This window comes from Syngnathus leptorhynchus, unplaced genomic scaffold (genome assembly GCF_054491065.1).
Source record: "Syngnathus leptorhynchus isolate UIUO unplaced genomic scaffold, UIUO_Slep HiC_scaffold_83, whole genome shotgun sequence".
NCBI classification, from domain to species: domain Eukaryota; kingdom Metazoa; phylum Chordata; class Actinopteri; order Syngnathiformes; family Syngnathidae; genus Syngnathus; species Syngnathus leptorhynchus.
The window spans coordinates 5,001-22,500 of NW_028232050.1; positions in this window are offsets into that span (position 1 = coordinate 5,001).

The following is a 17,500-nucleotide window of genomic DNA, read 5'->3' on the forward strand; positions in this document are numbered from 1 at the left end:
AGGGGTCGGCCCCTAACCGCCGGTGCAAAAAAAAATCCACTCCTGGTACCTAAAATTTTCCTATGCGGCGGGCTGGGGACTATAACCTTCTTCTTCCCGCCCCACCACCATCAACGTCGGCCACCACCACCAGACCGCCTCCCCCAGACTTCCAGAAGCGAAGCCGGTCCCCAAGCACCAACCCCGACCGCCACCGAGGCACCCGCCGAAGGCGGGTGCCGAGTTCACCGGCCCCAAGCGACAACCGGTCACCGAGGCACCCGCCGAAGGCGGGTGCCGAGTTCACCGGCCCCAAGCGACAACCGGTCACCGAGGCACCCGCCGAAGGCGGGTGCCGAGTTCACCGGCCCCAAGCGACAACCGGTCACCGAGGCACCCGCCGAAGGCGGGTGCCGAGTTCACTGGCCCCAAGCGACAACCGGTCACCGAGGCACCCGCCGAAGGCGGGTGCCGAGTTCACTGGCCCCAAGCGACGGCGGTCACCGAGGCACCCGCCGGAGGCGGGTGCCGAGTTCACTGGCCCCGAGCACCAGCGGTCAGCCACAGAGGGTGCTGGATCATCCATACTTCCATAGCTCCAGAGCTCCATAGCCCCGGAGCTCCATAGCCCCGGAGCTCCATAGCCCCGGAGCTCCATAGCTCCATAGCCCCAGAGCTCCATAGCTCCAGACTTCCATAGCCCCATACTTCCATAGCTCCATAGCTCCATAGCTCCATACTTCCATAGCTCCAGCCGCGGAGGGTGCTGGCTGGTGGCTCCATAGCTCCATACTTCCATACTTGCAGCCACGGAGTTGGCTAAAATTGCACTAAGTGCGAAAGCCCATTCATTTACAACGGCGTGTCCGCCAGGCGGCGACATTTCCCCGTTACCGGTGGCTGCGCGGCGGGTGAGTGACAGAGCTTATCCGAGCGGCTGGAACTCTGCGCCGGCGTGGTCGAGCGTGAGGCCCCGGCCCTTTGGCTGCCTGGTACCTAAAACACTTCCATTGATCCAGCCACGGAGGGTGCTGGCTGGTGGCTCCATAGCTCCATAGCTCCATAGCACCAGAGCTCCATAGCTCCATAGCACCAGAGCTCCATAGCTCCATAGCACCAGAGCTCCATAGCTCCATAGCACCAGAGCTCCATAGCTCCATAGCACCAGAGCTCCATACTTCCAGAGCTCCATAGCTCCATAGCTCCATAGCACCAGAGCTCCATAGCTCCATAGCACCAGAGCTCCATAGCTCCATAGCACCAGAGCTCCATAGCTCCATAGCACCAGAGCTCCATAGCTCCATAGCACCAGAGCTCCATAGCTCCATAGCACCAGAGCTCCATAGCTCCATAGCACCAGGGCTCCATAGCTCCATAGCTCCAGGGCTCCATAGCTCCATAGCTCCAGGGCTCCATAGCTCCATAGCTCCAGGGCTCCATAGCTCCAGGGCTCCAGGGCTCCATAGCTCCATACCTCCAGAGCTCCATAGCTCCATAGCTCCATACTTCCAGAGCTCCATAGCTCCATAGCGCCATACTTCCATAGCTCCATAGCTCCAGACTTCCATAGCACCAGAGCTCCATACCTCCAGAGCTCCATAGCTCCAGCCTGGGTGGCTGGTGGCTCCATAGCTCCATACTTCCATAGCTCCAGTCAGAGAGTTGGCGAAAATTGCACTAAGTGCGAAAGCCCATTCATTTACAACGGCGTGTCCGCCAGGCGGCGACATTTCCCCGTTACCGGTGGCTGCGCGGCGGGTGAGTGACAGAGCTTATCCGAGCGGCTGGAACTCTGCGCCGGCGTGGTCGAGCGTGAGGCCTCGGCCCTTTGGCTGCCTGGTACCTAAAACACTTCCATTGATCCAGCCACGGAGGGTGCTGGCTGGTGGCTCCATACCTCCATAGCTCCATAGCACCAGAGCTCCATAGCTCCATAGCTCCAGGGCTCCATAGCTCCATAGCTCCAGGGCTCCATAGCTCCAGGGCTCCAGGGCTCCATAGCTCCATAGCACCAGAGCTCCATAGCTCCATAGCACCAGAGCTCCATAGCTCCATAGCACCAGAGCTCCATAGCTCCATAGCACCAGAGCTCCATAGCTCCATAGCACCAGAGCTCCATAGCTCCATAGCACCAGAGCTCCATAGCTCCATAGCACCAGAGCTCCATAGCTCCATAGCACCAGAGCTCCATAGCTCCATAGCACCAGAGCTCCATAGCTCCATAGCACCAGAGCTCCATAGCTCCATAGCACCAGAGCTCCATAGCTCCATAGCACCAGAGCTCCATAGCTCCATAGCACCAGAGCTCCATAGCTCCATAGCACCAGAGCTCCATAGCTCCATAGCTCCAGCCTGGGTGGCTGGTGGCTCCATAGCTCCATACTTCCATAGCTCCAGTCAGAGAGTTGGCTAAAATTGCACTAAGTGCGAAAGCCCATTCATTTACAACGGCGTGTCCACAAGGCGGCGACATTTCCCCGTTACCGGTGGCTGCGCGGCGGGTGAGTGACAGAGCTTATCCGAGCGGCTGGAACTCTGCGCCGGCGTGGTCGAGCGTGAGGCCTCGGCCCTTTGGCTGCCTGGTACCTAAAACACTTCCATTGATCCAGCCACGGAGGGTGCTGGCTGGTGGCTCCATAGCTCCATACCTCCAGAGCTCCAGAGCTCCATAGCACCAGAGCTCCATAGCTCCATAGCACCAGAGCTCCATAGCACCAGAGCTCCATAGCTCCATAGCACCAGAGCTCCATAGCTCCATAGCACCAGAGCTCCATAGCTCCATAGCACCAGAGCTCCATAGCTCCATAGCTCCATAGCACCAGAGCTCCATAGCTCCATAGCACCAGAGCTCCATAGCTCCATAGCACCAGAGCTCCATAGCTCCATAGCACCAGAGCTCCATAGCTCCATAGCACCAGAGCTCCATAGCTCCATAGCACCAGAGCTCCATAGCTCCATAGCACCAGAGCTCCATAGCTCCATAGCACCAGAGCTCCATAGCTCCATAGCACCAGAGCTCCATAGCTCCATAGCACCAGAGCTCCATAGCTCCATAGCACCAGAGCTCCATAGCTCCATAGCACCAGAGCTCCATAGCTCCATAGCACCAGAGCTCCATAGCTCCATAGCACCAGAGCTCCATAGCTCCATACTTCCATAGCTCCGGAGCTCCATGGCTCCATACTTCCATAGCTCCAGCCTGGCTGGCTGGTGGCTCCATAGCTCCATACATCCATAGCTCCATAGCTCCCTACTTCCATAGCTCCATAGCTCCAGAGCTCCAGAGCTCCATAGCTCCATAGCTCCATAGCTCCATACTACCATACTTCCATACTTCCATAGCTCCATAGCTCCGTACTTCCATAGCTCCATAGCTCCATACTTCCATACTTCCATAGCTCCATAGCTCCATAGCTCCATACTTCCATAGCTCCATAGCTCCATAGCTCCATAGCCCCAGAGCTCCATAGCTCCATAGCTCCATAGCTCCATAGCTCCATAGCTCCAGAGCTCCAGAGCTCCATACTTCCAGAGCTCCAGAGCTCCAGCCTGGCTGGTGGCTCCATAGCTCCATACTTGCAGCCACGGAGCTGGCGAAAATTGCACTAAGTGCGAAAGCCCATTCATTTACAAGGGCGTGTCCACAAGGCGGCGACATTTCCCCGTTACCGGTGGCTGCTTAGCGGGAGAGTGGCAGAGCTTATCCGAGCGGCTGGAACTCTGCGCCGGCGTGGTCGAGCGGCTGGCCTCGGTAGTTGAGGTACCAGGGGCGGGCTGGGGAGCTCCAGGCGGGGCTTGTGAGAGAGTGAAGCCGAGCGGCTGGAACTCTGGGCCGGCCTGGTCGAGCGGCTGGCCTCGGTAGTTGAGGTACCAGGGGCGGGCTGGGGAGCTCCAGGCGGGGCTTGTGAGAGAGTGTAGCCGAGCGGCTGGAACTCTGGGCCGGCGTGGTTGAGCAGCATGCCCGCGGAGGTGGCTCTTCCATAGGCAGGGAGGGTGCTGGAGCTCCACACTTCCATAGGCAGGGAGGGTGCTGGAGCTCCACACTTCCATAGGCAGGGAGGGTGCTGGAGCTCCACACTTCCATAGGCAGGGAGGGTGCTGGAGCTCCACACTTCCATAGGCAGGGAGGGTGCTGGAGCTCCACACTTCCATAGGCAGGGAGGGTGCTGGAGCTCCACACTTCCATAGGCAGGGAGGGTGCTGGAGCTCCACACTTCCATAGGCAGGGAGGGTGCTGGAGCTCCACACTTCCATAGGCAGGGAGGGTGCTGGAGCTCCACACTTCCATAGGCAGGGAGGGTGCTGGAGCTCCACACTTCCATAGGCAGGGAGGGTGCTGGAGCTCCACACTTCCATAGGCAGGGAGGGTGCTGGAGCTCCACACTTCCATAGGCAGGGAGGGTGCTGGAGCTCCACACTTCCATAGGCAGGGAGGGTGCTGGAGCTCCACACTTCCATAGGCAGGGAGGGTGCTGGAGCTCCACACTTCCATAGGCAGGGAGGGTGCTGGAGCTCCACACTTCCATAGGCAGGGAGGGTGCTGGAGCTCCACACTTCCATAGGCAGGGAGGGTGCTGGAGCTCCACACTTCCATAGGCAGGGAGGGTGCTGGAGCTCCACACTTCCATAGGCAGGGAGGGTGCTGGAGCTCCACACTTCCATAGGCAGGGAGGGTGCTGGAGCTCCACACTTCCATAGGCAGGGAGGGTGCTGGAGCTCCACACTTCCATAGGCAGGGAGGGTGCTGGAGCTCCACACTTCCATAGGCAGGGAGGGTGCTGGAGCTCCACACTTCCATAGGCAGGGAGGGTGCTGGAGCTCCACACTTCCATAGGCAGGGAGGGTGCTGGAGCTCCACACTTCCATAGGCAGGGAGGGTGCTGGAGCTCCACACTTCCATAGGCAGGGAGGGTGCTGGAGCTCCACACTTCCATAGGCAGGGAGGGTGCTGGAGCTCCACACTTCCATAGGCAGGGAGGGTGCTGGAGCTCCACACTTCCATAGGCAGGGAGGGTGCTGGAGCTCCACACTTCCATAGGCAGGGAGGGTGCTGGAGCTCCACACTTCCATAGGCAGGGAGGGTGCTGGAGCTCCACACTTCCATAGGCAGGGAGGGTGCTGGAGCTCCACACTTCCATAGGCAGGGAGGGTGCTGGAGCTCCACACTTCCATAGGCAGGGAGGGTGCTGGAGCTCCACACTTCCATAGGCAGGGAGGGTGCTGGAGCTCCACACTTCCATAGGCAGGGAGGGTGCTGGAGCTCCACACTTCCATAGGCAGGGAGGGTGCTGGAGCTCCACACTTCCATAGGCAGGGAGGGTGCTGGAGCTCCACACTTCCATAGGCAGGGAGGGTGCTGGAGCTCCACACTTCCATAGGCAGGGAGGGTGCTGGAGCTCCACACTTCCATAGGCAGGGAGGGTGCTGGAGCTCCACACTTCCATAGGCAGGGAGGGTGCTGGAGCTCCACACTTCCATAGGCAGGGAGGGTGCTGGAGCTCCACACTTCCATAGGCAGGGAGGGTGCTGGAGCTCCACACTTCCATAGGCAGGGAGGGTGCTGGAGCTCCACACTTCCATAGGCAGGGAGGGTGCTGGAGCTCCACACTTCCATAGGCAGGGAGGGTGCTGGAGCTCCACACTTCCATAGGCAGGGAGGGTGCTGGAGCTCCACACTTCCATAGGCAGGGAGGGTGCTGGAGCTCCACATCCACACTTCCAGCCACTGCATGCTGGCACTTCCACCTTGCTTGCTAAGTCGGCGTGATCTTGCCCAAAAAGTCCCTCCTCACCTCCAGCTGGAAGTGGAAAAAAATCCTCCACCTGCTTGGCCGAGGTTCTGGAAGCCAGCAGCTCGCAGAATGTTGCCAAAGTTTCACTGGAAGGAAAAGAAAAGAGAAGACCGAGTGCGCATTTCACCTACCGCCGAATGTCCACAAGAGGGAAGTGTCACTCCGTCGCAGAATCTGCGCCGACGCACTCGGCACCCTTCGAATTTATGGTGCCGGTGCGGGTGTTCTGGGTGCAAAAAGGCCGCCCAAGTGGTAGAAAAAAATCAGACTTCGTCTCTTAGGTCGAAATTAATGCCAAGTTTTGAAATGCGCTGGCAGGGGTGGACCAGGGCCCGTTACAAGTGCTTAGCCGAGGTCCTGGAAGCCTAACCCGGCGTGATCTTGTGCAAAAAGCCGCTGCTGAGCTCCAGCTGGAAGTGTAAAAAGAACCGGGCTGGATCAAAAAAAGAACCGGGCGGCCCGTTAAAATTGCTTAGCCGAGGTCCTGGAACCCTAACCCGGCGTGATCTTGTGCAAAAAGCCGCTGCTGAGCTCCAGCTGGAAGTGTAAAAAGAACCGGGCTGGTTCAAAAAAAGAACCGGGCGACCCGTTAGAAGTGCTTAGCCGAGGTCCTGGAAGCCTAACCCGGCGTGATCTTGTGCAAAAAGCCGCTGCTGAGCTCCAGCTGGAAGTGGAAAAAGAACCGGGCTGGATCAAAAAAGAACCGGGCGACCCGTTAAAATTGCTTAGCCGAGGTCCTGGAAGCCTAACACGGCGTGATCTTGTGCAAAAAGCCGCTCCCGAGCTCCAGCTGGAAGTGTAAAAAGAACCAGGCTGGATAAAAAAAAAAGAACCGGGCTGGATCAAAAAAAGAACCGGGCGACCCGTTAAAATTGCTTAGCCGAGGTCCTGGAAGCCTAACACGGCGTGATCTTGTGCAAAAAGCCGCTCCCGAGCTCCAGCTGGAAGTGTAAAAAGAACCGGGCTGGATAAAAAAAGAACCGGGCTGGATCAAAAAAGAACCGGGCGACCCGTTAAAATTGCTGAGCCGAGGTCCTGGAAGCCTAACACGGCGTGATCTTGTGCAAAAAGCCGCTCCCGAGCTCCAGCTGGAAGTGTAAAAAGAACCGGGCTGGATAAAAAAAGAACCGGGCTGGATCAAAAAAAGAACCGGGCGACCCGTTAAAATTGCTTAGCCGAGGTCCTGGAAGCCTAACACGGCGTGATCTTGTGCAAAAAGCCGCTCCCGAGCTCCAGCTGGAAGTGTAAAAAGAACCGGGCTGGATAAAAAAAGAACCGGGCTGGATCAAAAAAAGAACCGGGCGACCCGTTAAAATTGCTTAGCCGAGGTCCTGGAAGCCTAACACGGCGTGTTCTTGTGCAAAAAGCCGCTCCCGAGCTCCAGCTGGAAGTGTAAAAAGAACCGGGCTGGATAAAAAAAAGAACCGGGCTGGATCAAAAAAGAACCGGGCGACCCGTTAAAATTGCTTAGCCGAGGTCCTGGAAGCCTAACACGGCGTGATCTTGTGCAAAAAGCCGCTCCCGAGCTCCAGCTGGAAGTGTAAAAAGAACCGGGCTGGATAAAAAAAAGAACCGGGCTGGATCAAAAAAGAACCGGGCGACCCGTTAAAATTGCTTAGCCGAGGTCCTGGAAGCCTAACACGGCGTGTTCTTGTGCAAAAAGCCGCTCCCGAGCTCCAGCTGGAAGTGTAAAAAGAACCGGGCTGGATAAAAAAAAAGAACCGGGCTGGATCAAAAAAGAACCGGGCGACCCGTTAAAATTGCTTAGCCGAGGTCCTGGAAGCCTAACACGGCGTGATCTTGTGCAAAAAGCCGCTCCCGAGCTCCAGCTGGAAGTGTAAAAAGAACCAGGCTGGATAAAAAAAAGAACCGGGCTGGATCAAAAAAGAACCGGGCGACCCGTTAAAATTGCTTAGCCGAGGTCCTGGAAGCCTAACACGGCGTGATCTTGTGCAAAAAGCCGCTCCCGAGCTCCAGCTGGAAGTGTAAAAAGAACCGGGCTGGATAAAAAAAAGAACCGGGCTGGATCAAAAAAGAACCGGGCGACCCGTTAAAATTGCTTAGCCGAGGTCCTGGAAGCCTAACACGGCGTGATCTTGTGCAAAAAGCCGCTCCCGAGCTCCAGCTGGAAGTGTAAAAAGAACCGGGCTGGATAAAAAAAGAACCGGGCTGGATCAAAAAAGAACCGGGGGACCCGTTAAAATTGCTTAGCCGAGGTCCTGGAAGCCTAACCCGGCGTGATCTTGTGCAAAAAGCCGCTCCCGAGCTCCAGCTGGAAGTGTAAAAAGAACCGGGCTGGATAAAAAAAAGAACCGGGCTGGATCAAAAAAGAACCGGGCGACCCGTTAAAATTGCTTAGCCGAGGTCCTGGAAGCCTAACACGGCGTGATCTTGTGCAAATAGCCGCTCCCGAGCTCCAGCTGGAAGTGTAAAAAGAACCAGGCTGGATAAAAAAAAGAACCGGGCTGGATCAAAAAAGAACCGGGCGACCCGTTAAAATTGCTTAGCCGAGGTCCTGGAAGCCTAACCCGGCGTGATCTTGTGCAAAAAGCCGCTCCCAAGCTCCAGCTGGAAGTGTAAAAAGAACCGGGCTGGATAAAAAAAAGAACCGGGCTGGATCAAAAAAGAACCGGGCGACCCGTTAAAATTGCTTAGCCGAGGTCCTGGAAGCCTAACACGGCGTGTTCTTGTGCAAAAAGCCGCTCCCGAGCTTCAGCTGGAAGTGTAAAAAGAACCGGGCTGGATAAAAAAAGAACCGGGCTGGATAAAAAAAAGAACCGGGCGACCCGTTAAAATTGCTTAGCCGAGGTCCTGGAAGCCTAACACGGCGTGATCTTGTGCAAAAAGCCGCTCCCGAGCTCCAGCTGGAAGTGTAAAAAGAACCGGGCTGGATAAAAAAAAGAACCGGGCTGGATCAAAAAAGAACCGGGCGACCCGTTAAAATTGCTTAGCCGAGGTCCTGGAAGCCTAACACGGCGTGATCTTGCCCGAAATTCGGCCTCTATACTTCCATTTTAGGTACCAGGCGCTCATAGTGTGTTGGTCCCACTAGTCAGTGTACTGGTCCCACTCGCTAGTGTACTGGTCCCCCTAGTCAGTGTACTCATCCAGTTACCCCCCGTTTTCCAAAACACCATCGGCACGTATAAGGGGGGGACTCCTGAGAGAGATGAGGTATATGGCAGCGCAACACCAATCCGCTCCGCGCTGGTTCCCATGTCGGCTACGGATGAATAAAACCAGCCTGTCCCCCCTGGAGCTCACGAGACACGGAATTTTTTCTAAGTGCCAACGGCTCTTCCGAGCAAACGTGTCCGCTCCGGCTGGTTCCCCCGTCGGCCTCGAATGACGAAAAATGCCGGTCTCCGCCCGGAGCTCATGACAAACGAAAAATTTTCTAAGTGCCAACGGCACTAGCGAGCGAATGTGTCCGCTCGGCGCTGGTTCCCGGGTCGAACCCGGAAGACGAAAAACGCCGGTCCTCGCCCGGAGCTCATGACAAACGAAAAATTTTCTAAGTGCCAACGGCACTAGCGAGCGAATGTGTCCGCTCGGCGCTGGTTCCCGGGTCGAACCCGGAAGACGAAAAACGCCGGTCCTCGCCCGGAGCTCATGACAAACGAAAAATTTTCTAAGTGCCAACGGCACTAGCGAGCGAATGTGTCCGCTCGGCGCTGGTTCCCGGGTCGAACCCGGAAGACGAAAAACGCCGCTCTCCGCCCGGAGCTCATGACAAACGAAAAATTTTCTAAGTGCCAACGGCACTAGCGAGCGAATGTGTCCGCTCGGCGCTGGTTCCCGGGTCGAACCCGGAAGACGAAAAACGCCGCTCTCCGCCCGGAGCTCATGACAAACGAAAAATTTTCTAAGTGCCAACGGCACTAGCGAGCGAATGTGTCCGCTCGGCGCTGGTTCCCGGGTCGAACCCGGAAGACGAAAAACGCCGCTCTCCGCCCGGAGCTCATGACAAACGAAAAATTTTCTAAGTGCCAACGGCACTAGCGAGCGAATGTGTCCGCTCGGCGCTGGTTCCCGGGTCGAACCCGGAAGACGAAAAACGCCGCTCTCCGCCCGGAGCTCATGACAAACGAAAAATTTTCTAAGTGCCAACGGCACTAGCGAGCGAATGTGTCCGCTCGGCGCTGGTTCCCGGGTCGAACCCGGAAGACGAAAAACGCCGCTCTCCTCCCGGAGCTCATTACAAACGAAAAATTTTCTAAGTGCCAACGGCACTAGCGAGCGAATGTGTCCGCTCGGCGCTGGTTCCCGGGTCGAACCCGGAAGACGAAAAACGCCGCTCTCCGCCCGGAGCTCATGACAAACGAAAAATTTTCTAAGTGCCAACGGCACTAGCGAGCGAATGTGTCCGCTCGGCGCTGGTTCCCGGGTCGAACCCGGAAGACGAAAAACGCCGCTCTCCGCCCGGAGCTCATGACAAACGAAAAATTTTCTAAGTGCCAACGGCACTAGCGAGCGAATGTGTCCGCTCGGCGCTGGTTCCCGGGTCGAACCCGGAAGACAAAAAACGCCGGTCTCCGCCCGGAGCTCATGACAAACGAAAAATTTTCTAAGTGCCAACGGCACTAGCGAGCGAATGTGTCCGCTCGGCGCTGGTTCCCGGGTCGAACCCGGAAGACGAAAAACGCCGCTCTCCGCCCGGAGCTCATGACAAACGAAAAATTTTCTAAGTGCCAACGGCACTTGCGAGCGAATGTGTCCGCTCGGCGCTGGTTCCCGGGTCGGACCCGGAAGACGAAAAACGCCGGTCTCCGCCCGGAGCTCATGACAAACGAAAAATTTTCTAAGTGCCAACGGCACTAGCGAGCGAATGTGTCCGCTCGGCGCTGGTTCCCGGGTCGGACCCGGAAGACGAAAAACGCCGGTCCTCGCCTGGAGGTCCCAGCAAAATCGGCGAAAAAACGACTAAGTGTCAACTTTCGAAAAAACGACTAAGTGCCCACGGCTCTGCGGGGCTTGTGAGTCCGCCCCGCGCCGGTTCGGTGGTCGGCCTCAAAAAGCAAAAAATCAGCCTCTCTCCCTGGAGCTCACCTCGAGGTACCAGGGGGTGAGGTACCCGGGCTAAGGTGCAGTACCTTTTTTGGTCTTCAGGTGCGCCAGAGTACAATGAAATGGTCCCAGTAGTCAGTGTACTCATCGACTTTCCCCCCGTTTTCCAAAGCACCTCGTTTACGAGTATGGAGGAGATGGTGCTGGTCTCCCCACGGCGTCGGACACGCCGTCCTCGACAGCACAAGGTCGGATAGAAGACCTGGAAAGCGCCGTGGCACGCGCTGGAGGTGGGCACTTTGGCGAAAAAACGACTAAGTGTCAACTTTCGAAAAAACGACTAAGTGTCAACTTTCGAAAAAACGGCTAAGTGTCAACTTTCGAAAAAACGACTAAGTGTCACCTCTCTGAAAAAATGGCAAAGTGTCGCCTCTCTGAAATTTTTCTAAGTGCCCACGGCTCTGCGGGCTCGTGCATCCGAGCCGCGCCGGTTCTGCAACCGGCCTAGAATGACGAAAAATAACGGTCTCCTCCTGGAGCTCACAGCCAATTGTGGCGAAAAAGTGGCAAAGTGCCCACGGCCCTGCCGAGCTTTGGCGTCCGCTCAGCGCCGGTGCCGCAGTCGGCCTCGAATGACGAAAAATGACGGTCTCCTCCTGGAGCTCACAGCCAACTTGGCAAAAAGTTTCTAAGTGCCCACGGCCCTGCCGAGCTTTGGCGTCCGCCCAGCGCCGGTTCCGCAGTCGGCCTCGAATGACGAAAAATAACGGTCTCCTCCTGGAGCTCACAGCCAACTTGGCAAAAAGTTTCTAAGTGCCCACGGCCCTGCCGAGCTTTGGCGTCCGCTCAGCGCCGGTGCCGCAGTCGGCCTCGAATGACGAAAAATGACGGTCTCCTCCTGGAGCTCACAGCCAACTTGGCAAAAAGTTTCTAAGTGCCCACGGCCCTGCCGAGCTTTGGCGTCCGCCCAGCGCCGGTTCCGCAGTCGGCCTCGAATGACGAAAAATAACGGTCTCCTCCTGGAGCTCACAGCCAACTTGGCAAAAAGTTTCTAAGTGCCCACGGCCCTGCCGAGCTTTGGCGTCCGCTCAGCGCCGGTGCCGCAGTCGGCCTCGAATGACGAAAAATGACGGTCTCCTCCTGGAGCTCACAGCCAACTTGGCAAAAAGTTTCTAAGTGCCCACGGCCCTGCCGAGCTTTGGCGTCCGCCCAGCGCCGGTTCCGCAGTCGGCCTCGAATGACGAAAAATAACGGTCTCCTCCTGGAGCTCACAGCCAACTTGGCAAAAAGTTTCTAAGTGCCCACGGCCCTGCCGAGCTTTGGCGTCCGCCCAGCGCCGGTTCCGCAGTCGGCCTCGAATGACGAAAAATAACGGTCTCCTCCTGGAGCTCACAGCCAACTTGGCAAAAAGTTTCTAAGTGCCCACGGCCCTGCCGAGCTTTGGCGTCCGCCCAGCGCCGGTTCCGCAGTCGGCCTCGAATGACGAAAAATAACGGTCTCCTCCTGGAGCTCACAGCCAACTTGGCAAAAAGTTTCTAAGTGCCCACGGCCCTGCCGAGCTTTGGCGTCCGCTCAGCGCCGGTTCCGCAGTCGGCCTCGAATGACGAAAAATGACGGTCTCCTCCTGGAGCTCACAGCCAACTTGGCAAAAAGTTTCTAAGTGCCCACGGCCCTGCCGAGCTTTGGCGTCCGCCCAGCGCCGGTTCCGCAGTCGGCCTCGAATGACGAAAAATAACGGTCTCCTCCTGGAGCTCACAGCCAACTTGGCAAAAAGTTTCTAAGTGCCCACGGCCCTGCCGAGCTTTGGCGTCCGCCCAGCGCCGGTTCCGCAGTCGGCCTCGAATGACGAAAAATAACGGTCTCCTCCTGGAGCTCACAGCCAACTTGGCAAAAAGTTTCTAAGTGCCCACGGCCCTGCCGAGCTTTGGCGTCCGCTCAGCGCCGGTGCCGCAGTCGGCCTCGAATGACGAAAAATGACGGTCTCCTCCTGGAGCTCACAGCCAACTTGGCAAAAAGTTTCTAAGTGCCCACGGCCCTGCCGAGCTTTGGCATCCGCCCAGCGCCGGTTCCGCAGTCGGCCTCGAATGACGAAAAATAACGGTCTCCTCCTGGAGCTCACAGCCAACTTGGCAAAAAGTTTCTAAGTGCCCACGGCCCTGCCGAGCTTTGGCGTCCGCCCAGCGCCGGTTCCGCAGTCGGCCTCGAATGACGAAAAATAACGGTCTCCTCCTGGAGCTCACAGCCAACTTGGCAAAAAGTTTCTAAGTGCCCACGGCCCTGCCGAGCTTTGGCATCCGCCCAGCGCCGGTTCCGCAGTCGGCCTCGAATGACGAAAAATGACGGTCTCCTCCTGGAGCTCACAGCCAACTTGGCAAAAAGTTTCTAAGTGCCCACGGCCCTGCCGAGCTTTGGCGTCCGCCCAGCGCCGGTTCCGCAGTCGGCCTCGAATGACGAAAAATAACGGTCTCCTCCTGGAGCTCACAGCCAACTTGGCAAAAAGTTTCTAAGTGTCACATCTCTGAAAAAACGGCTAAGTGTCGACTTTCGAAAAAACGGCAAAGTGTCACATCTCTGAAAAAACGGCTAAGTGTCGACTTTCGAAAAAACGGCTAAGTGTCAACTTTCGAAAAAACGGCTAAGTGTCGCCTCTCTGAAAAAACGGCAAAGTGTCAACTTTCGAAAAAACGACAGAGTGTCGCCTCTCTGAAAAAACGACTAAGTGTCGACTCTGAGAAAATGGCAAAGTGCCCACGGCTCTGCGGGCTCGTGCATCCGACCCGCGCCGGTTCCCCAGCCGGCCTGAAATAAGGCAAAACCAGCCTCTCCGCCTGGAGCTCAGAGCCAACTTGGCGAATATTTTCTAAGTGCCCACGGCTCTGCGTGGCTACGGCGTCTGCCCAGCGCCGGTTCCTGGGTCGAACCCCGAGGACGAGGAATGCCGGTCTCCGCCTGGAGGTCCCAGCTTAATCGGCGAAAATTTTCTAAGTGCCCACGGCTCTGCCGGGCTCGTGCATCCGACCCGCGCCGGTTCCCCAGCCGGCCTGAAATAAGGCAAAACCAGGCTCTCCCCCTGGAGCTCAGAGCCAATTGTGGCGAAAAAACGACTAAGTGTCAACTTTCGAAAAAACGACTAAGTGTCAACTTTCCAAAAAAACGGCTAAGTGTCGACTTTCGAAAAAACGGCTAAGTGTCAACTTTCGAAAAAACGACTAAGTGTCGCCTCTGAAAAAACGACTAAGTGTCGCCTCTCTGAAAAAACGACTAAGTGCCCACGGCTCTGGGGGGCTTGTGAGTCCGCCCCGCGCCGGTTCGGCGGTCGGCCTCAAAAAGCGAAAAATCAGCCTCTCTCCCTGGAGCTCACCAAAAATTTGTCGAAATTTTTCTAAGTTCTCCTCGAGGTACCAGGGGGTGAGGTACCCGGGCTAAGGTGCAGTACCTTTTTTGGTCTTCAGGTGCGCCAGAGTACAATGAAATGGTCCCAGTAGTCAGTGTACTCATCGACTTTCCCCCCGTTTTCCAAAGCACCCCGTTTACGAGTATGGAGGAGATGGTGCTGGTCTCCCCACGGCGTCGGACACGCCGTCCTCGACAGCACAAGGTCGGATAGAAGACCTGAAAAGCGCCGTGGCACGCGCTGGAGGTGTCACTGTGGCGAAAAAGTGACTAAGTGTCAACTTTCGAAAAAACGGCTAAGTGTCAACTTTCGAAAAAACGGCTAAGTGTCAACTTTCGAAAAAACGGCTAAGTGTCAACTTTCGAAAAAACGACTAAGTGTCGCCTCTCTGAAAAAACGGCAAAGTGTCAACTTTCGAAAAAACGACTAAGTGTCAACTTTCGAAAAAACGACTAAGTGTCACCTCTCTGAAAAAATGGCAAAGTGTCAACTGCGAATGTGGTGGTGCATGGAAGGAAGTGGAGGACGGCCGCCTCCTTAAACACAGGCCGAAGAGGAGCGTCAGGGCCGGCTCCTTAAACATGGACCGAGTGTCGCCCTTAACACAGACCAAGGGGAGGACGGCCGCCTCCTTAAACACAGGCCGGAGAGGAGCGTCAGGGCCAGGCTCCTCAAACATGGACCGAGTGTCGCCCTTAACACAGACCAAGGGGAGGACGGCCGCCTCCTTAAACACAGGCCGGAGAGGAGCGTCAGGGCCAGGCTCCTCAAACATGGACCGAGTGTCGCCCTTAACACAGACCAAGGGGAGGACGGCCGCCTCCTTAAACACAGGCCGGAGAGGAGCGTCAGGGCCAGGCTCCTCAAACATGGACCGAGTGTCGCCCTTAACACGGACCAAGGGGAGGACGGCCGCCTCCTTAAACACAGGCCGGAGAGGAGCGTCAGGGCCAGGCTCCTCAAACATGGACCGAGTGTCGCCCTTAACACAGACCAAGGGGAGGACGGCCGCCTCCCTAAACACAGGCCGGAGAGGAGCGTCAGGGCCAGGCTCCTCAAACATGGACCGAGTGTCGCCCTTAACACAGACCAAGGGGAGGACGGCCGCCTCCTTAAACACAGGCCGGAGAGGAGCGTCAGGGCCAGGCTCCTCAAACATGGACCGAGTGTCGCCCTTAACACAGACCAAGGGGAGGACGGCCGCCTCCTTAAACACAGGCCGGAGAGGAGCGTCAGGGCCAGGCTCCTCAAACATGGACCGAGTGTCGCCCTTAACACAGACCAAGCGGAGGACGGCCGCCTCCCTAAATACAGGCCGAACCGGAGCGCGAGTGTCGCTCCTTAAACACGGACCGAGTGGAGGACGGCCGCCTCCTTAAACACAGGCCGAACAAAATGACACAAAGTGTCAACTGCGAATGTTGTCCATCCAAGGAAGGAGCGTGATGCCCGGCCGGCTCCTTAAACACAGGCCGAGAGTCGCCCCGGACGGTCCGCCTCGCGGCGCCCGTCTGCTCGGATAAAATGACACAAAGTGTCAACTACGAATGTTGTCCATCCAAGGAGGGAGCGTGATGCCCGGCCGGCTCCGAAAACACAGGCCGAGAGTCGCCCCGGACGGTCCGCCTCGCGGCGCCCGTCTGCTCGGATAAAATGACACAAAGTGTCAACTGCGAATGTTGTCCATCCAAGGAAGGAGCGTGATGCCCGGCCGGCTCCTTAAACACAGGCCGAGAGTCGCCCCGGACGGTCCGCCTCGCGGCGCCCGCCCGCTCGGATAAAATGACACAAAGTGTCAACTACGAATGTTGTCCATCCAAGGAAGGAGCGTGATGCCCGGCCGGCTCCTTAAACACAGGCCGAGAGTCGCCCCGGACGGTCGCCTCGCGGCGCCCGTCTGCTCGGATAAAATGACACAAAGTGTCAACTACGAATGTTGTCCATCCAAGGAGGGAGCGTGATGCCCGGCCGGCTCCGAAAACACAGGCCGAGAGTCGCCCCGGACGGTCCGCCTCGCGGCGCCCGTCTGCTCGGATAAAATGACACAAAGTGTCAACTGCGAATGTTGTCCATCCAAGGAAGGAGCGTGATGCCCGGCCGGCTCCTTAAACACAGGCCGAGAGTCGCCCCGGACGGTCCGCCTCGCGGCGCCCGTCTGCTCGGATAAAATGACACAAAGTGTCAACTACGAATGTTGTCCATCCAAGGAGGGAGCGTGATGCCCGGCCGGCTCCGAAAACACAGGCCGAGAGTCGCCCCGGACGGTCCGCCTCGCGGCGCCCGTCTGCTCGGATAAAATGACACAAAGTGTCAACTGCGAATGTTGTCCATCCAAGGAAGGAGCGTGATGCCCGGCCGGCTCCTTAAATACAGGCCGAGAGTCGCCCCGGACGGTCCGCCTCGCGGCGCCCGCCCGCTCGGATAAAATGACACAAAGTGTCAACTACGAATGTTGTCCATCCAAGGAAGGAGCGTGATGCCCGGCCGGCTCCTTAAACACAGGCCGAGAGTCGCCCCGGACGGTCGCCTCGCGGCGCCCGTCTGCTCGGATAAAATGACACAAAGTGTCAACTACGAATGTTGTCCATCCAAGGAGGGAGCGTGATGCCCGGCCGGCTCCGAAAACACAGGCCGAGAGTCGCCCCGGACGGTCCGCCTCGCGGCGCCCGTCTGCTCGGATAAAATGACACAAAGTGTCAACTGCGAATGTTGTCCATCCAAGGAAGGAGCGTGATGCCCGGCCGGCTCCTTAAACACAGGCCGAGAGTCGCCCCGGACGGTCGCCTCGCGGCGCCCGTCTGCTCGGATAAAATGACACAAAGTGTCAACTACGAATGTTGTCCATCCAAGGAGGGAGCGTGATGCCCGGCCGGCTCCGAAAACACAGGCCGAGAGTCGCCCCGGACGGTCCGCCTCGCGGCGCCCGTCTGCTCGGATAAAATGACACAAAGTGTCAACTGCGAATGTTGTCCATCCAAGGAAGGAGCGTGATGCCCGGCCGGCTCCTTAAACACAGGCCGAGAGTCGCCCCGGACGGTCCGCCTCGCGGCGCCCGTCTGCTCGGATAAAATGACACAAAGTGTCAACTACGAATGTTGTCCATCCAAGGAGGGAGCGTGATGCCCGGCCGGCTCCGAAAACACAGGCCGAGAGTCGCCCCGGACGGTCCGCCTCGCGGCGCCCGTCTGCTCGGATAAAATGACACAAAGTGTCAACTGCGAATGTTGTCCATCCAAGGAAGGAGCGTGATGCCCGGCCGGCTCCTTAAATACAGGCCGAGAGTCGCCCCGGACGGTCCGCCTCGCGGCGCCCGCCCGCTCGGATAAAA